Below are 20,921 nucleotides of genomic sequence, written 5' to 3'. Positions count from 1 at the left end.
ATTGATGCTTTTTTTTGCATATAAACATATAAAAATAGCCAGGCCAGTAGGACTGACTCCTGCTTTAATTCATGAGGAGCCCACAGGCCAGTTAATATTCACTCTGCGAGCCCAGTGCCTGGATGCTAAGAGTGCTTCAAGACAGTAGCACTCTACTGCATGCTCTCCAAACACCACAGCCTGATGCTGGGCCCCCTGCTGCTCCCGCCCTCGTCAGCTCGCCAACATCAGGAGCAAGTGGGTGCACAGAGTCCAGCACCAGTAGAACTCATCAAGAATCTAGCCTTTGATACACTCATTCACACTAGGTATTTCTGTTCCCTATATTTAGTTCTGAACTCTGCATGCTAAAATTGTACACCAGACAGACTTGCTTCAGTCACCTAATAAAACCTCACCAGGCACATCTCTTCAGAAGAAGTAATGAAATCGGCTTCCTCTTCCTAAGGCCGGCTCTTCAGCGCGATCCCAGGTGCAGCACTGGCAGCAGACATAGGATGGAGAAATGCTAGCCCCATCCTGGCTGCCCGTCACCACCACCACCCTCCAAACTACCAGGGTCTAGAGAATTAAAACATCACAGCCCGTGGCCAGTGAGTTAGAATCCGAGACCTGTACACTAAAGAAATTTTCAGACATTGTTCAAAATGAGTATGTGCTAACATCCATGGAAGCCTCCTAGAGTACAAATATGTCGTTTCCTAGCCCACTGTGGGATATTTCCCAGAAGTGAAGACCACCCAGCTCTGGGCATGCATCTAAAGGAGGGGCATGTGCCTAGCGTGAACCAAGCCCTGAACTAGATTCTCAGCATAGAAAACAGTAAGTTAGCAGAACCATATTACTATTTCTTAGAAGGAACAAACAAAACCAGATCTATAAAATGTTTAAGCATATGACAGATTATTTATATCATTGTAGATGTGCACATATGTAAAACAAAAATGTGAAAATATGTAAAACTAGTGATTACCTCTGAGGATGAAAAAGAAATGCCCAGGTCTCACTCGTGTGCGGGCTGCGTAACAGTTCTCAGCACCCAACCTTGCACATGCTGGTGTGCCCTTCATGGCTCTCACCAGAACCTGAGGAGAAGACAGGACCCCCAGGATCCAGAACACCCTCGTTTTGAATGAAGATGGAGAACATTTCAGAGAAAAGAGAGAGGTGGTAGAAGTACTCCGAGCATGTCAGCCGGCTCAGAATTTTGGACAACTGAGGCAGGATTTGGTTGTGCAAACGCAGCACTGCCGTCATTTCTCGTTGGCATACCTTCGTTGTGCATGGTGATTCCTCGCCCATACCCAGCCTCCCTCCTCTCCCCAGCCCGTTCCAGCCACTAGCAGACTCATGTATACTTTGGTATCCCATATACTTACACAGTCGTATATGTTTATGTAAAATCTATGGTCCACGAGTTAGAGCAAGCATCGTATTTCTCTCCCTAGGTCTGCATGACTTTACAGAATATGCTCTGCCACTATATCCATTTTCCAGCAGACGGCTTCAGTTTACAGCTGATGACACCCTGTCCTACATGCGTACATGTTTTCTCTACTCACTCTCTGCTGACAGCTAGGCGGAGTCCATCTTCGCAGACATTATGAAATGTCTGAGCCCATGTGTGTTGAAACACCGTCTCTGCCATTTTCCCTCTGATGCGGCCACTTCCTCCAATTCCATATAAGCCCAACAGAATTCCCTAGTGCTCTCTGCAGGGACCAGTCAGAGAATAATTTCAGTTTTTAAAAAAGCAGTTTGTGGTTTTTTTGTTTTTGAAGTTCTAATTTAATTATCTCATTTGCCCCTTTCTTTTCTCCCTTCAAACCCTTCTATACTTGGTCTTTTTCAAGTTCATGGCTTCTGTTTTCATCAATCTTTACTATATACATAATGTGTGTATATATCCATGTGTATATATATCTGCATGTGTATACATACATATATATGTACATACACACACACACACACACACGTCTAAATTTCTAGTCATAACCTGCTTGGTCTGTATAATGTTGTTTGTATATATGTCTTTGGTATTGGATAACCAATTGGTGTGCTCTTCACTGAAGAAGACAATTTCTTCCACTTCCAGTATTTCTTAGTTCTTTGTGTAGGCTTGAGGCCTTTTGAGTTCACTGCCACCACCACCCTCATCTACATTGGCATCTATTTTTATTGTCCTTTAAAGCACCTGCTTGGGCGGCCATATTGGTGTGACTTTGTCAGTGTAGCTTCTGACATTACTAGGAGCACAACCTAACATAGAACTCTCTGGTCCTCTGGCTGTTAGACTCTTTCTGCCCCCTCTTCTCCGTGAAAGAAAGAAAGTCGAATGACAAAATTTAGATTAGTTTAGCTAAATGTTCATCTTACTTTAACTGCAAAAAGCCAAAGGTTCTGAAATGTAGTAGTAACTAGAGTATTGTGGGATTTCACCATTACAGATTTCACTAGATAAGTAATTTCCAAAAAGAATAGGAAACTAAGTTTGGTATTATTAAATATGTTTGCAGTCACAAGGAAACATTTAGGCCAAGTGAATGAATGAACTGCAAAAAAATATATATATTAAATTAAAAACATGAGAGCATATTAAAGACATGGCCTTTAAACTTCACTTCATTTTTATATTTGGGCTTGTTTTATGTTTATGTGTTGTGGTCAAGGATATTATCCTGAGACCAAGCATCCCGTCTGAGCTCTTGTTCTTTGCCTGTGACAACACTAGAAGGAGAAAACAACTGGTGTTTTGTTCTAGCTGTGGCCATGCCTTCCACTTTGGGTGAAGCTGGTGGCAGGTTAAAAGGTCAAACCAGCCCTTGGGTTTTCCTTTCTCAAGGGGTAATTGAAGCTAATGCAGATCTGTCTGGGATTTTTCATGTAATAAAAATGCACATTGTCACATGCCCTCGGGTTTGTTTCCTCTGAGGCCACACAGTCAGTAATGCATCTGCCCATCTATAAATGGGGACATTATAGAACAGGTCATTAGAATGTGTGAGAAGCACACAGCTTGCTGCTGTTTTTAGAACACATTGAGGTGACAGACAGGGGACATCCTTTTCAAACTGTCACTGCCAGGTTCCTGACAAGATTGTATGTGTGAGGTGCATAGCCCTGTCATGTTGTGTCAGCATGGCCTATGTGGAAAGGGTTAGATAGAAGCAGAATATGGCTGGAAAACACTGCTTTACCTTAGTGATAACCAAGAAGGCAGGGGAGGTGTGAAAAGAGTTCCACTGAGGGTCCTATCAGTGTGAACAGTCTGTTTATACAGTGTCAATGTGGAGGAGTTAAGAGGGGTCACATTCTTCAATGCCATTCACAAGAGCACATCTGCTTTCACCAGAGCTGTGACAGCCAGCAGCCTAGCCGTTAGTCAGGCAGCCTCCATCTCTGCTCACTGGGAAGCGTGGTGCATTTCCTGTCTTTGCTTGCAGCCTTTAACAGAGAGACATGAATCAGTGCCTATGCTGTAGAGAGATCTCTGCTCTATGAACCTCCACTCCTAAGAAAATGGTAAGGCCGTCAGACCTTACTAGGATGGCGTCAGAAGTACCGGGCCTGTAGAAAGAGTGTTCAGTAACTGACCAGCACCACTCCTACCCCTCGCCAAACCCACCGGCCATGTCTTTGTCACAGCTGCTGCTTCCTCAGTCCTAAGGAGAGCTGGTTTTGGTGGTATGGTGTTGAATGACCTCAGAGAAGAATGTGCGATACCTGTTATGTTGCCCCAGCATAGCCTATTGCGAGCGCCGTGGTAGCCCTTTTATGTGAGTTCCCTTGGCCATTCGATTTCATTTCTGACTGACGCCTTTGTATGTGTGCTAGCCCTGGCATCCGTACCACAGAACCCACTGCTGTGATCCCTTTTCTAGAGCTTGATCCTCAGACATTCCTATTTTATGTCATAACCGTTTTATGATTGATTTGTATCTTTAGATTCTCTGTTGGTGAAGTTTTCTGAAAGCCTCACTTTCACTTGTTTTTTGTTTTTGTTTTTTTGTTTTGTTTTCTCCTTTCTTTCCTTTTGAATTCCAGTTAATCTTACACTCAGCTCAAAAGGGAACCAAATCTTATGGGGCGGGGGGAGTATAAGAAATGGAATGATAGGTCTCCAGTTTACTCCCCCCTAAATGATAATGTACAAATTCATTACTTAGAGGAGCGGCGTTGAGTGAGAGGATAGGGATTCCCACCTGCAAAGAAAAACCTAGATTCTAAATGAGATGCAGACAGGAGTCTGGTCTCCCCACATCTGCTGGAAATTATTCCCTGACAATTAGATCATGGCATTAACTCATGTCACTTGATAGCTAAATTGTCTTCTGAAGGCTTTCTCCACAGCATCAGTTAAGACATTTTTTGTCTTTTAGAAAATTATTTTCTCATCCTTTTGATGCCAAACGTGATCATTAATGCTGAATTGCTAGCTTTAAAGAGAGAATTTTGAAATTAGGAAATACTCAATTGACTTTCACATCTATTTTTCATGCTCAATGTAGGATAAGACTGTATCAGGATATTCAAACTGTTCAATAAAAAACACACCAGAAACGAAGTGGCCCACATCTATAATAAAAAATATCATCCCTTGGGGCTGGGGATTTAGCTCAGCGGTAGAGCGCTTACCTAAGAAGCACAAGGCCCTGGGTTCGGTCCCCAGCTCCGGGGAAAAAAAAAAAAAAATATCATCCCACTTAAAATACATGAATTGTAGTTAGTTCCCAACAGTTGCAGTGAACTGATAATCTGTGGACTTCCTTCTCTTGTCGTGTGATATGGATAAAGCAGCATTTAATTTTCTTTTTTCTTCCCCTCCTCACCCCCTCGCCCCCCCCCCGCCCCCCCCCGGAGCTGAGGACTGAACCCAGGGCCTTGCGCTTGCTAGGCAAGTGCTCTACCACTGAGCTAAATCCCCAACCCTTAATTTTCATTTTGAGGAAAATACTTTGTTTGGGGTAAGCAGCGTGGATCATTTTTCTTCTACTCTAAAATCTTGTTATAATACTGGATTATGGGCGCAGATATATTACGGATGTTTTAACTTACAACAGGGATACATGACTTGTAAGGTCTAAGTCCATGACATAGGAAATCTCATGTGTGTCAGCCTGGCACATCCAATGTTGAACATAGCTACCATCCCTAGCCTTGCCCCTCCTGTCCCACTTCACGGTGGTTTTCCCATCTGTGCCTTGCAATGCCAGCTTTTCGGTTGCTGAGGCCACACAACCTGGGCACCTGTCTTTACCTCCCACACTCAAGCCGTTACGGAATTCTGTTGCTTCTCCCTTCAGCATAGACCCAGAATACCACTGTCTCTCGATGCCACCACCCATGTGGCTGTGACCGTCCATCTTCACATGGGCTACTAAGAGAGGGCTGAATCTAGAGTCCTCACTTTCACCCAGCTCCGTCTAACATTTTAAACATGGCAGTCAGTGGAAGTTTTTAAAGTGTAAGTCACAGTGTTATACTGTTTAAACCACAGGTAATTCAGAGTAAACCTTCCGGCCCTTACAGTGGTGTGTGAGGCTCTGTGGAATTGTCACCCTGCTCCTCAGTCTCCCTGACCTCCTCTCTCCCCACCCTCCCCACACACCCCCCTCCCTGGCTGCTCGCCAAGCTCTGTGTTCCATCCCGGGGTCTTTGTGGTAGCCACCCTGCTACCCAAAGCACTGTTTCCCCCCGCCCTGACAGGGTGCCCCTTGGCTCCTTCGGGTCAGTGTCTAGGTGATGCTTCAGAGAATTCAACTCTACCTTAGAAATGCAGTACTCTCCTTTCCACACGTTCAGTCTCCATTAGCCACTGAGCACTTTACCCAATAACGTACGTAATGCTCACACACTGTCCCACAAGGCCAGAACCTGCTATATTCATTTACAGATGACGGGTCTAGTCCCAGGCCTTTCACTGAGCTGGAGAGATGGCACAGCCAACCAGAGCACTTGGTGCAATTTCTGAAAACCCAAATTCAGTTCTCAGGTTCCACATGGCTCCTGACTGCCTGTTACTCCAGTTCTAGGAGTACCAGTGCCAGGCATGCCCATAGCACGAACACATGTGTTCAGGCAAACATCAATACACACAAAAAAATACTTTTAAAAGGTTGTTTTTCTTGTACTCAGTCCATTAGAATGAGGTTCTTTTTTTTTTTTTTGTCAACTTTTTTTTAACTAGTATTTCAATGTTCAGAACCTAACAGAAAGCAGATATCCAATAAATATTTGTTAAATTGACAGACAAGCCATGACTTCCCAGAAAGAACTTTGGAAGGGCCAACATGAGTTCATTACATGCTCATAGCTTAGTGTCTTCATGAAAAGAGGTTGTGTTTATGATAAACACGCAGAAGGGTCCAGCCTCGGCTCAAGAACAACTCCAACAGTAGATAAATAATCTCTAGATATTGGATTCCCTTCTCCCAGACAGAAACAACAAAATCCATCTAATCCCCTCACCAAGGCCCTGTCATGGCCTAGGGAAACACTGGCGGGAAAGCTGCTCTCACAGGCGAAGACCTGTAATGAGAAATGCTCATTTATATCTGACCCTTGTCTAAGCACTGTGTTAGCTCATTTGCTTCTTATAAGCAACCTTGTGACGCGTTCACGTCTATCCTCCTCTATTTTCTAAGTTGGGAAAAGATTTGGGCCTTAGTGAAGTTACTTATCACAGAACACAGAAGCTGGGATACCAGACTGAGCCCAGAGCTTCTGCCCCTGATCACCAGTCTTCTGAGATTCTCACTACAGGAACCAAGGTGCCTCTCTGGTAGACATTCCACTGACTTATAGAGTTTATGATCGGGGGGGGGGGGGGAGGACCACAGGCTTCAGTTGAAAATAATTCTATAGGTAAAACTGAAATGAATTCCAGAAGGACCAATCAGTACTGGTTAGTCAGACCAACCTAGAACCTCGTCACGGCGGGGCGTTTTGACCATAATCTGAGAGGAAAGGAAAACATGCAACTGAGGAGACAGGTCGTGTTACAGGTGGGAAGAAAGTTGTGCAGACAGACTATTAAGAAAAATGTTAGGGACAATGATGTGTCTGTGCAATGCCAAAACATCTGGTCAATCCCACTTTTTTTTTAAAAGCCAACCTCCATCGATGTAGTGAATTTCTTCAGTCAATCCAGATGTTTGGCGGCTCGTAGACAAAACACCCAGATGATTAAGTGAAGATTTGACGGAGTTGACTGGATTAGCCAGATGTTGCAGCATTGTATAGACGCTGTCAGGACGTTTCCTTGGCTGGAGTGGGGTCCAGCTGCTAAGGAGACGGATGGTCTGGGCAGTGAGGGGAGCTTTCGAGCAGAAGACCTGGATTGGATGCAACTGGGAACCGCTGCACGAGGTGCGCGGTGGAAGAGAATGCCGGGTGAGGAGAAGCAAGAATAACAGTGAGAGGAAAAGCTGCAGACAGGAAAGAGGAGCTTAGGAGAGCGCAGGTGCACGTGAGGTGATTAAAGCCCGGACCAGAATGCTGGGAAAGTGACAAGAAGAACCGGATCTGAAAAACATTACAGGAAGAGAACAGGAAGTCATGATGGGCTAGACAAGGGAGTAAAATGCACATCACCCCAAGGCTGGAGACAGCAAGGCCTGGGAAAGCAGCTGCTGGCAGTGTCCCCACAGGAGTGAACCAACAGGGGACCCCCCCTCCACCTCCCGAAAGCCTCCGCTCAGAGGCCGCTGCCAGGTTTGCAGGTGCCGAGAACACACATCCTTCAACTGCTGGGTCCCACGTCAGTTCGTCAGTTCGTCAGTTTGGTGCTGGGTTCACACTATCAGGTGGACAAAGCCAGTGAAGAGGGTGCATTTTAACGAGATTTGCTTTCATGTAATGTGCAGCGTGATTGGAGAAATATAAAGCATAATTATGTGCAGTAAGATTATGATAAACTGCACAGGGCCTATTTGATAGCAGATTGGTGTTTGAAAAGCCTGTCTATAAGCAGGCGTTAAAGGCTGAGCACAAGCATTTACTGGTGTGATTCAAAGGTCTGATTTCGAAAAGTTTGGAAATCACAAGCCTTGGCTTAGACATTTCACAAAATTCTTTCTTAAATGTTCAAATCTTACTTGATAAGAATCAAGCTTGTCTTTAGACACAGACATGGATTTCAGTGTATTAGCGTTAGCCCCGTGATGGTGCTACAGTTGAAATCTTTAAATGTCCCCCCAAGGCCCATCTGTTTATAGCTCGGTTCCTAGCCTCCAGCACTAAGGAAGGTGGTAGACGTTTAGGACATCAACCTTGTGGAAGGAAGCTGTGTCATGGGAAGTATGCTCTTGAAGGAGATGCTATCTCTCTTTTCCTTTCCCACAGTCTTTGAGGTCAGCAGCCTCCGTGCTCCCACAGTGGTCTGATTTGCTCCACAACAATGCAACCAGGTAACCACGGGCCAAAACTGCTGAAACCCTGTGCCAAAGTAAGCCTTCCCTCTGCCATGGATTCATCTCAGGTATTTGTCATAGTGAGGGGAAGCTAGCACACAGGGAGGGTGCTCTGGTTACTTAAGAACATCCTGAGCATTTACGGAATTCGTGGTTTTTCACGTGTGCAGTCTCTAGCATTTTCAGCTCCAGGCCCATCGGCCCACACAACCAGTCGGGTGCCCTTTAGAAACACACTGAGATTTTTCTCCAAATACTTGCTTGTTGAACAGAGAAAAAAAAAAAAAAAAAGCAAACCAAACCAAATTGTTTTCATAGTTTGAAATACAACTCCATGCAACGCCCCAGGTTCAAGCCCCAGAACCAAAAAATAAAAGTAAAAATAAAACAACAAAAATAGCAGAAGGAAACACCTTTCAGAGAGACTAAGCTCCGTTCACGTTTTTTGCACTATCTCTCCCCTACCCAAACCCACTCAACCCTGAAGTGGATATTTAAGGGTCCTTTGGAGAGTCAGTTGTGTTGGGTGGTGCTTTGCTAGGGCAAACACGAGAAGGAGAGTTTTTCTAAAGTGGACACAGGTGAAAGACTGAGCACACTCATGAAGGAATGTTTCACAGAAGCAGACATAGAATGTTCTGCTAAAGCAAACACATGAAAGAACATGTGACGAAGGGTTCTTGGTTAACAACACGCATGTATTGGTCTACCATGCACTGTATAGTTGAGCTCCATTGGTCAGGACTCTGAGGACTCGAGCTGAGGCAAGGCACGTGGAGGACCCGTGATGTTTGGAGGGTACATATAGGACTTGACGGCATGATGGAGACAGCTAGGCTTGCTGGTCCAGATAGCTAGCTGTGCAGCACTTGTGGGTCTAGCATCTTTTCTGATCTTCACTTCCCTGAGAGAGGCACGGCTAAGAACTTCCCCTGGCGTTCGTGTTGGTCCCTCCTGTTGACTTGAGCTGAGGCTGAGTCCCGGCTGTCTCTGCTAGGTCACGTCACTGCTGTGGCTAGCCTGACTACTGAACTGGTGGACACACTGCTGGTGTATCCGTGAAGTGTTTGCTGGTGGATCAAGCTGCCGCCACCAACCTGTGAACTGAAGTGGGGATCTCTAGACAGCACAGACAGGAGTTGCTCCAAAGAACCTTTCTAAACAGGTTCACTCCCCTGCACCCCATCTTCCACCCTGTATCCTTTCTTTCACACTACCTCTGGTGGGTGGTGGGCTACAAGGAAGACTAAAGCGTTTAAGAAACACCCTTAAAAAATAGGATTTGAAAAGAATTAAAGTTACACCACCCCCTACAAACACCCTAGAAGAAGGCAGAATGTAAGAGTAGAAATGTGTTCATGTATTGCAGTCACCCTGGGGAGATGAAGGGATCAGGGATCCTATTGTCACTAATTCTCCACACTCAGAAAGGACAAGTCTGGGTAGGGGTCCAGGGCCTGTTGTGTTGTTGATTTTGTTGTCGTTGCTTATTAAGCTCCCCCAACTAATTGTGAGGCTTGGTTTTGTTTTTCACTTCCTGAGAGATCAGTCCTGGACAGAGAGAGAGACTCAAACTGCAAACCTTGGTTTAATGTCTTTGCTCACCTAAGAGTCATGTCGCCCTAAAGCTTCCTTTGAGAAATGAGCTCCAAGGCCAATTTACCCTATCCTTTGATGGTAGGATTGTCACAGATGCTGCCTGAAGTCTGATGCAATCAGCCTGAGAACCCAGGATGATAGGAGGACCTTTGTCTTGTTCTCAATTCCCAGCACTACTACAGGCTGGGTGGTGGTGGGGGGAGGGGAATCAATGATCTTGATAAGTCTCTCCCAGTATTCCAAGGCTGAACAAGTCACTTATTTATCAAATAGAACGCCAGTTGGTTTCTCTAGAACAATGAGCGATTCAGGTGTTTCATATCTGCTTCCTGTAACCCTTCTAGTATAGAAAGGAGATTTAGCGGATAGCAAGTTAACTTTTTCAAAAAGCTACACCAAGGTTAGAGTGTTTGTTCTCTTAGATGCCCACAAGAAAATGTTCTGGATTGTCCTTTTTTTTTTTCCTTGATAGTTTGGTTTCATTTGCCCTGGTATCAACGTATTTTCCCGGACCTCTTTTTCCCCAAGGATGTAGGAGTAGACATTGGGAGACTTTTGTTTAAAAGCCAGTCAGAGTAGCACAGTGGACAGTCGGACGTGCGCTTAGCTCACTTTGTCGCTTTTTAAGTACACTGGACATCACGTCCACAAGCATCGCTGTCGGTCTGAGAGGTGGTTAATTCTCCAGACTCTTTCAAGTCTCTTCTAGCAACCACAGCAAATAGTGTCATGCCCCTGTGGGAGGGTTGGGAGGGCAACAGAGGGCTGTGAAGGAAAAACCCTTGGGAATGTTCACAACACAAAGGTCTTTTGTCCTGAACCAAATCGAAATTGAGAGATTCATTTCCATTGATCCTCTTATCGTCTGTGTAAATACATTAATGCTCACCACCTCGATCTGAACCACAGAACTGATACGGGTGCTTAATTGATTCTGCTGCCTTAGTATAACTGATCTCATAGAAAGGCTTTTGAGTACTGAATGGTTTTTTTTTCTAGAGGGAAACTGCCAGCTCATACAATGACTTTGTAAAAGCTGAGAGGGGAAGGCACCATTCCCAAGGCACTTCCCACGCGTCAGAAATTGTAAGAATGAACTTCGGGAAAATCCTTCCCTGCATCTGCAATGTAAGAGTGCCTGCCCTGCCATTTTCTTGTTTCTCTGTTACATTCCAGTTCCCTCTGGAGCCAGATCTTTGTCCCTACAACAACATGGCCCTGGAGCAATTGTTAAGCAGATTGACCCTGCTTGGCCTGGTCTGTCTCTATGTCCCTTAAAGAGACTCCGTGTTGGTTGTTGATTGATCGACACATACATGCATAGATAGATGAATAACATGTCCTGAGAATTCAGACTAGACAGGAAATCCAGAACAGGATCCCCACCACTGCCTCTGGCACCTGACTTTCTAAAGAGCTCTGGGAAGATAATTCCTTACCAAGCTTGCCAACCAATGACCACCCAACAAAATGAGGAACAAAAAACATTCTTCCCAGCCCTGAGGAATATGAGTAGTAAGTACTCTTCTACGGGCTGGTAATAGTCTTCGGTCTCCACAAGCCACTGGCTGCTGCGTCACCGTCTCCTTGGAAACACACCTGGGGAAGCCCTCTCTTTATGCTCAGCGCAGGCTGCACATTCAGTGTCTTCTCTCCAGAGCGAATGCCCTCCGTGCTAACAAGGGCGAGAACTACTCACGAGTTAAGTACATAACATGGAAACTCCTAGAATATCCCAGTGAACATCTCCCAGTTTGTTCATTAACAACAAGAGTTTTCTGTTTCTCAAGAATTACACCAAGAGCCATCTGAAGATGGGGCAGCCATTTAAAAGTCTGTACCAGGCAAAGAAGTCTTCTGGCTTCTGGGAAGTGTCCTCTTTGTATTTTCCTTGCTGTTGGTAGTTAAGAGCTTAGCCCATAAACAGAGGAAACGGTATTTTGTTCTGTTTTCCTTTCTATTAGTGAAGTTTTCTCCAATCACCTGCCATACTAAGGATAAAGTACTACATCGACAAATTCTAAAACCCAAGTTCTCCCTCTTCTGGGCCAACACAACAGACACAAGTTTTGGCATTTCCATCGTCCTTTAACATTACTACAGAACAAGAAAATGGCTTTGGTGGCCACAGATCCAACATGTATACAGTTAAACCTTAAGAAAACTGCTTCCAAGGCAGGACTCAGATGCTCCAGAAATTGTTGGAATGGATCAACAACAACAACAACAACAACAAAAATAAAAATAAAAAATAACATTTCAAATCCTAGTCGCTTTGCCAGCAGGACCTCCTTGAGATGAACTCCACGGGAAAGGGTTCCATCTTCCAGAGTGGATATTCACTTGTTTGCTTTTCCAGCCAGGAGTCTAGGAGAAGCCAGCAGGCAATTCAGTCATTTGGTAATGTCCTTCCCTCTGCCAAGGTGGATTAATGCTGGGAGATCTTACAACTGGTGAGTAATAGGTTAGTGTTTACAGATCCTCCGAGATCCCCGAGGTGTGATTATTTTCATCTGTAGGCTTCTGTCATCCCCCAAAGGGTGCTTTGTCATTTCCTCTACTCTCCCTTCACTGGCCTCTCCAGACTGCGCTACAAGGACAAGGCCGGGGAGTCATCACCGGTCTCCTCAAACCCAACTGGTAAACACTTCCCAGACCCTGCTGAAGTGAGAGGTTGTCCCACACTTAACACTGGCTTCCTTTCTACGGGGTTAGGGATAGTTATTTATTAAGATGTGATTTTAATAGCCGTGTTCTCACCCCAGCACTGTTTTATTATGCCCCTACGTCACCCTCAGAGTGGCCTTAGAATGTCATAGGCCTGTGAAGATCCCAGTCCGTGAACAACCCCGCATATGGAAGATGTGGTTTTAGAACTGAATGCTCCTTTCATTTTAAGCTGTTCTTGTGGTTCACTCCCCCGCAGCTGCTGTCACTGCCGCCACCACACTTCTGAAACTCATGTTCTGCTCCTTTCTGGATCCCTAAAAGCCTCTGACATCAAAGAAGGCCACATCCTAGAGTTTGAGTTCTGCACACACAATAAAACTAGTTAAATAAACTCTAAAGCTAAAAACAAGTAACAGACACTATGCTTGTCTAGTGTGCTTGAGGCCCCTGACTCAAACACCAGCCCCGCAAAAATATAAATGAATAAAATCCAAAAAGGAAATAAAAATAAAATTAAAAGCTCAAGTTGTGTTGGTGCCACCAAGTGGCTTGGATTCCTCAATGACCTACCTCAACCCCGAGTTCCCTCCTTGATAAGAACATATTTCTATTCCAAAGGATCAAGGGCATGGAGAGGCTAACTCTGCCCCAGTGTGAGAGGATGCTCAGTAAGAGCCGACCACTTCAGAAATGGTTCTCTGTAGCGTTTCCTTTTCCAGTCAGCCTGGTTTAGAACTCTTAGCTAAAACTGGGTTCTCTACGAGGGAGGGGGCTCTCCAGCCCCTTGCCATTGGCTGAGCTTCAAATCAAGAGTTGTGCAGCGTCTCCTGGTTCTAATCCCTTGCTGCCTTCATTCGTGAACCTGAACGCAAAGTCTTTCCTGAGCCCTCACTACCTCTTTTCCTTCTGGTCATTCAGGAGATCAGGGACTTAGGATGTCTTTGAAGGTCCCTTGAACTCTTGAGTCAAATCTTAAGGTCACCCATAACAGCCAAGCCAGAAGTTTGGACAACTGGGCCAAGTGTTTCTCAGAACCTGGGAAGTCCTTATCACCAAGTACATCCCCACAGAGGCACTGTGTTATTGCCTAAGCCAAATGTTGGGCCTGATATTAGGTAGTGGAGGCCATAAGCCAGAGGTCCTGCCTTGGCTGGAACAGAATCACCCAGGAGTTTGTTTAAAAAAATAATAATAAAAAATAAATAAATAAAAATAAAACAGGTGCCTGCCTTCCCAAGCTGGGGACCCTGTTCTCAAAAGATTTAGAGGCTATCCTGATGATGGCCCAGGTTGGGAAACCCTGCTTAGATCAGCCTCCAATCTGTTCCTCCGGTGATCTGGAGAGAAGCTGAATTTTTGATAAGTCATCACGTGCTTCCAACCGATCACCCAGCCTCAAGCGGATAGCCTCTGATTAGGGCTTCCTAACTCCTTTGTCTTACACCTCACTCCATTAGGCCGGGAGAGAACAGCATATTCGAGCCAAAGTGATACAATCAAAAGAGAACAAGGCTTGTAGAATCAGCAGCAGCTTGTTTGGAACAATGGATATGAGTTCAAAAGATTTAAAAGCCGGAGACTCAACACTGATCAAGACGCAGATAAAAGGACTGCTGTCTGCCAAGGCAATCTGACACGCTACAGCACTCACTGTGCAGCTAACCCTAGTGGGACCTTTGCTTTATAGAGAAAGGAAAAAGGAAAGAAAATAGGGGATTGTGGGAGCTGGGGATTTAGCTCAGTGGTAGAGCGCTTACCTAGGAAGCGCAAGGCCCTGGGTTCGGTCCCCAGCTAGGAAAAAAAGAACCAAAAAAAAAAAAAAAAAAATAGGGGATTGTGGGGAAAGCCTTGATGCAGTTCAAACAAAGGAGCAGGGCGGTAACCTTAGGCCATCTTGTTGGAAGATGTCCGCTCTGTCTTCGTAAACCTAAACTCATCTCCAGGCCACCCTATTCTACACCTTGACCACTCCAGGACGGTGTTCTTCAGTTGACAGTCACATCCAACTAACCAATTAAATAACACAGAATGGCACAGCCTAAGCTCCCTCACTCCCGTCCGCAGCTCCGTGGCCTCTCCAGACAGAGCCCAGCGAATCCCACTTCACATGCTCAATCTGTTCTTCCTGTTTGCTAAAATGTAAATGAGGTCTAGCGTCACCCAGAACCCTTAGATTTTTATAAAACCACTCCAAATATAAACACGGCTCTCTATAGATTCCATCTCTGACCTTTACGTAAGAATAGGCCAATCACGACATAGCTTCATAATCCCTCACAAACCCATTTCTCTTCCTTCTGTGTTCCTCACAGTCCCTCATCCCTCATCTCAAGGGTGGCCGGGAGGGTGAGCCGCCAGCCTGGCTCGAGACCCACGCCTGCAGGTGGACAAAACATCCCGCTACTCCCCCAAGCTACGGATTGCTGTGTTCTAACGAGATGAAATCGTTAAAATGGCTTTAATAAAAATAAAATCACGGATGACATGTGCCTATGGTACAGATCTCGTTAAACCTCACGGCTGTAAAACCCTATACTTTAGAAGCGTGGCCTCTCCGTCCAAGTGACTTACAAGGGGTCCAGGATCTGATTTGCCCATTTTGGCTCTGATACTCAAGCAGGCCTGAGCCAAACAACTGTCTTCCCACAGTGGTGATACCCATCTTTAAGAGCGCTGCTAGTAGATGCAACTGTAGCCAGGACGAAATGAACCTGTCTGGCCCGGGGAAGGACCTGCTGCGCATGCGCGTCCCGTCAGAGTAGGTGCAGAGGGTGATTGATGGCCAAGTCTTCTGGGGTACCCTGAGGTCTCACCGTGCCCTACTTTTCTGGGATTAGTCTTGACTTCTAATTAATCAGCACCTTCCGGCCTTCTTAGGGTGATGTCATCTCTGCTAGACACCAACCAGGCAGAGCTTCGATGGCTGCCAAGGCAGAGACCCGGGCTACTGAGGCTGTCACACCTAACCCCACGAGGCCGGCCACAACCAAGTCCACCCACAGAGCCCCTGTTTGCTTTTGTTAATTACGAAAGCGCAAATACCCTCTTCTTTTATGTCATAATTGTGAAGCTAGATAGAACCTGGGTTTTGCTTTGTTTTGTTTTTTTAAGGTGAAATATCAGGGCCCAGGAAAATCTCAGGTAGTAGCGCCTTGCCTGTGGGTACAAAGCTCTAGGTTTTGGCTGAAGCATCTCAAAGAAAATAGCTCCCAAGGGGGAACGTTGTATAATCATCCAAAGCCATTCTTTCCAGACTAGCATTTGTTCTCTTTGATGTCCTCCTTTCTAACCTTTTTCCTTTCTCCATGCAACAAAATTTCAGGTGTTCAATAGTGCCCACTTTAGTAGATATTTTATACGTTTTTAATTTTAGCAGAAATGTAAATTTTTATGAAATGTTGCTTTAAAGCTTTTAGAGTCACCTTAATTGATATGCTATCAAGTATTTAAATGTTTCGGGGCTGGAGGGATGGCTCAGTGATTAAGAGCACCCGACTACTCTTCCAGAGGTCCTGAGTTCAATTCTCAGCAACCACATGGTGGCTCACAACCATCTGTAATGGATCCAATTCTCTCTTCTGGTGTGTCTGAAGACAGTGACAGTGTACTCACATAAAATAAATAAATAAATCTTAAATGTTTCTATTTGGGGGCATTCCCCCATTCTGATGTTTGCAGTTTGTCCTAATACTCAGTACCGGGAGGAGAATCCTTTTACGTCACCCTCTGCTCATTGGGCCTGTGTTTGATTGATCGCTCTTGGAGCATGCGCACTCAACACATTTCCACCCGGTTGGTACTGGAGTGACTGAAACCTGAAGAACCTCTGCTTTACCGTGTCGCTGATGAATGGGAAGCAGAACAGGGCAGGTTCTTTAGGGCAGCTTCTTGGTCTAGACCCTAGCCTGGATAGGTGGAAGAGTTTTTGCCTTGGGGAGAGGGGTCAGGGGAGAAGGCGAACAGAGCCTTAAGAGGACAACTCTCCGAGAAAAGAAATGAGTAGTGGGTTTTAGAGCATTGCTGACAAACATTCAGTATTCTCCGAGTCACAGCGCCAGTGCTATTTGTGGAAATTGTACTTGTCTTTTATTAAAGGAACTGAAAATTATGGTCTCAAGAAACTAAGCCTGAGTGAGCAAAGAATAGCCTCGCTCAGTGCAGTTCCACCCTCTCGAAGGCCCTGTCGCACGTCACGAAATGGCAGGGCAGAGTTTCTGCTAGATTCCGGGTCATGAGCCGTTTGAAATGTCTGGGTTCCTGGCTCCTGCAATCTCACCTGGAATAAAGTGTGGGTAATGGAAGAGAGGGTGGAAAGAAGACTGCCTGAAGGATCCATCTTCCCAGACGCCTTTTGTCAAGAAGGTCTTAGACACCCTGTTGCTATTTATTCTGGTTAGTAAAGGGCATGCAGCCCTGCTCATGGTGTCCTTGTCTGGGGGTGTTATTTATGGCCGAATCTTCAACAGGAAGAACCTGACTTGGCATCGCCCTCTGTTTGCCATGGTTGACTTTCTCTTTATGAAAGATACACAGACTTTGTCTTCAGCTGACTCAGTGTTCTGAATGCTAATCTGTGAGGAAGGCCAGACTGACCAACAGCCCACACTCTGTCTGAATTTATAAAGTAGTTGGCAAGTTTGTGACAACGGAGACATCAGTTCCTGAGCCATCTGAAACCTACCAGTGTAACAGTGACATCAGGGTCCTAAAGAGGACAACAAGGGTAGTTCTCCCCAATCCCAGAGGTGGTGACTATCAGTCTCTTCAGAACAACGCCCTTTCCTGGCAATGTAGCCATCACCCGCTTACTTCACTTGACTTTCGCCATGATCTCCTCCAGCATCTGAGAGAGAAGACCCAGCCTTTGGATACCCACCAGCAACAAACCTACCAATCCCCACATCTCCACATCTCACTTATTTTGCTCCATAAGGGTTCTCGCTTGTTCCCATTTCTGAAGAATGGTTTCCTTCTTGCCGTCTGGCTCGCCCTGGGTTGGAAGAAAGCCAACTCCATTCTCCTCATGTCCAGTGAGGTCAGCTCCCCTCAGTCACATTCTCTAGACGCTTGTTGACCCTGCTATGTTGTCCCGGTAAAGGTCACCCAGCTTTTGAATTCTTTCCACCACCCCCAGTTACGTGTGATACCTTCTTAGAAACTTAAAAACAACATTTATTTCCTCAGTGGTTTTGTATATTTCCATTTGGCAAACTTTATTTTGTTCCATGTGTTTCTAAGGGAACAGAAACGAAAATGGTTTATGTCCCACTTCCTACACTGGCCTGCCGTTGTCAGGACCGGAAATGCCCTCAGTCCAAAGTGGGTACACCCAACCACAAGCTCAGCCTCAAAGCAGAGGCCGTGTAAGCTACGAGGACAATGGGCATTGTTTGGTTGTTGGAACATCTACTACAGTGCACTTGCCTTAATTGGTGACTTTTTTTTAATAGATCCATGCCACTTTGTCTGGATATAATTACAGTGTAAACGTGGTTTGCGTTATAACTATTACCACAACAACCGAGTCCTGTTATTAAAATGAAAGTGAGGACAGGACAAGAAGTCAAGATGAAGGGCAGTCATTCCTGGGCGGGGCTCACGGGGGCTGCTGGAGTGCAGGAAGCATTCTATTTGAGGAACTGGGTGGTAGTTTTCATTCTGCCACAATTTGTTGGGTTCATTTATAGACATGTTTTTCTATATATTTGTCCTGCTCTAATAAGTGTAATTTTTATAAAAAAAGCAAAAATAAGACAGGATTTGATTGAGGCAGGCAGCTTAGGCCAGCACTCCTTCTTCCACAGCATTATTTTAGTGTCTACTTTGTGATCCACGGGACGCAAACACTTGGACATAGTACAGAGAGGGTAAGCTTCAGTCCACAAGGCCTGACCTCAAGGAGAATACAGTCCACAGGTAGTTACAATACACACGAGAAGTGCAAGAGTTAGGTAATTATGTTTAATTCATATATTAGTTATAAAGAATAGCCATTTGCCCTTTCTCCTCCTTGGGTGTCTGAAGGCAAGATGGGTCACCAGCAGCTCTACTGGAGTCACCCACAAAAGTTCACCTAGGGTTCTCGCTCTTGCCGCGTCTGCTCTAACCGCCACGGTCTGATCCGTAAATACGGGCTGGACATGTGCTGACAGTGCTTCGGTCAGTGTGCGGAGGACATGGGCTTCGTTAAGCTGGACTAAGGGACCTGAATGGATGATTCAACTGTCTACAGTGAAACCGATCATGCTAGTCTTTGTGCACACAGAATAAAAAAAAAAAAAAAAAGAATAGGCATTTACACTGTGACACTTTCATATGTGTAAATATGTGTTGATCACATTTGTCCCTTTGTCCCTCTCTTGTTCTCCTTCTACTCCTGCTGATCCCTTCCTCTTCTTCCTCTTCTTCCTCCTCCTCTTCTCTTCTATTCCTCCTCTCCCTCCTCTTCCTCCTCCTCCTTCCTCTTCTTCCTCTTCTCCTTCTTCTTCCTCTTCTCTTCTTCCTTCTCCTCTTCCTCTTCCTCTTCCTCATTTTCCTCTTCTTCCTGTTTCCTTTTTCCTCTTCCTCTTCTTCCTCCTCCCCCTCTTCCTCATTTCCCTCTTCTTCCTCTTTCCCCCTCCTCCTCTTCCTCCTCTTCTTCTTCCAACCCTGTTGTATTTTATTTGGTTTCTTATTATACCCTAGGTTAACTAGCTAAAGATCATTTGCAAAAGTAAAGTCCCTGCCAGGGGTTATACCACCAAAGAAAATGTCCTTTCCTTCCCTCTACAACCCTAACCCTCCCATCGACACTTGGGGAAGATGAAATCTCAGAGGAAATAGCTGTATAGCCGTCACCCACAGTAGGATCGAGGTGGTCGGCTCTCATGTGGGCCTTCTGTCAGTAAGCGTAAACGTTTGAGACCGGTACTGTCTCACTCTAGTCAGCCTTCTACCCCCCTCCACTTCTCCCTCTGGCTCCTATGTTCCTTTCCCCTCCTCTTCCACTGTGTTTCCCAAGGGCTCAGCATTTGGACTGAGGTAATAATTCTTAGTTTTGGCAAATCTACCATGCTGAGATGTGAACATTAGGCCTAAGGTGTACGTGAGAACCAACCGTGCAACCTTTGCGGCTTTTCTTCATTGGCCCTATTCAAATGTAAAATTATGTTTTGAGTGTCATAAAAATGACTGTGAGCTAGAGATTATTTTTGTATTAAGGTAATTCAAGGTGACTTTATAGACAAAAGGACATTTCGAAGGAGCCTTAAAGGAAGGGTGAGATTATTAGATAAGGAAACAGGAAGGCCAGGGGGGGAGGGACACAAAATACAAGGAAAACTGTGTCTTAAGGCAGTACAGAGTTCTACAAACCTGCACAGCTGAGCAAGAAAGAAATGTGGAGAACGCATGGGAAAGGAACAGCGCCTCAGAGGAACTAAGACGAATCTTCAGTTCTTTGACTTTAATTTGTGGTGTTGGGATCAAATCTTGCACATTAGACCGTACTTTTCCCACTGAGCCATACCCCCAGGTAAATGGTTGTTAGAAGGTAGGTAGCACACGAACACACACACACACACACACACACACACACACACACACACACCCTTCTGAATTCCTGATAAAATCCATTGCTTTACAATGCATGTTCATTTGAAAATAGACAGAAACTAACACAATTAAGTCAGCCCCACACACCATGAGTATGCATCTGTGCAGAGAGAAAGGAGCATCCCCGGTGTGCCCCTGCGCGCCCCTGTGTGCCCCTGCACGCCCCTGTGCTCCCAGGGCTCAGGGTCCGTTAGCGCCTTTTATCACCCCGAGAGCCTTAAGGAGCAGCTGTTCTCATTTTATTTTACAGATAGAAAATTGAGAACTTGTTTGCATCCAACAAACACAAAAGTCATAAATATAAGAAGTAGATACAGCCACCTGAGGTCTCACTCACTTCCAACAAACACAAAAGTCATAAATGTCTATAAAGAAGGTGGTGCTCTTGGTGCCAAAATGTGCTTCAGCCACTAAAATGGAAACAGCTTTACGCTTACATTTTACTTAAATCTATTTTAACTGAAGAGAAACTCATCTGGGACTAATTTAAGTTCTTCAAGACACAATGGCCTTGATAAAGCCATTTATCAAGTGTGTTCTATGGAATAATTCCGAGGAGTATGTTTGGCAAGGGGGCAATTATCACAGAATCCGGAAGTCCAATAAGTCTGGCCCGCGTGGGGCAGACATGGTGTGGAAGGGCTCTCT

The 20,921-nt window shown here is 45.3% G+C and overlaps 1 pseudogene across 1 annotated transcript; it reads left to right on the top strand.

The window, feature by feature from the left end:
* The first annotated feature begins 4 nt into the window (after positions 1-4).
* On the top strand, positions 5-20,395 carry Rps29-ps14 (ribosomal protein S29, pseudogene 14; annotated as a pseudogene). Its single transcript, XR_010063731.1, has one exon. The product of XR_010063731.1 is annotated as a ribosomal protein S29, pseudogene 14 (transcript).
* The last annotated feature ends 526 nt before the right edge of the window (positions 20,396-20,921 follow it).

This window comes from Rattus norvegicus, chromosome 2, assembly GCF_036323735.1.
Source record: "Rattus norvegicus strain BN/NHsdMcwi chromosome 2, GRCr8, whole genome shotgun sequence".
NCBI lineage: Eukaryota > Metazoa > Chordata > Mammalia > Rodentia > Muridae > Rattus > Rattus norvegicus.
Note: the sequence above shows the minus strand (reverse complement) of the source record. Positions and strands in the feature narration are given on the sequence as shown.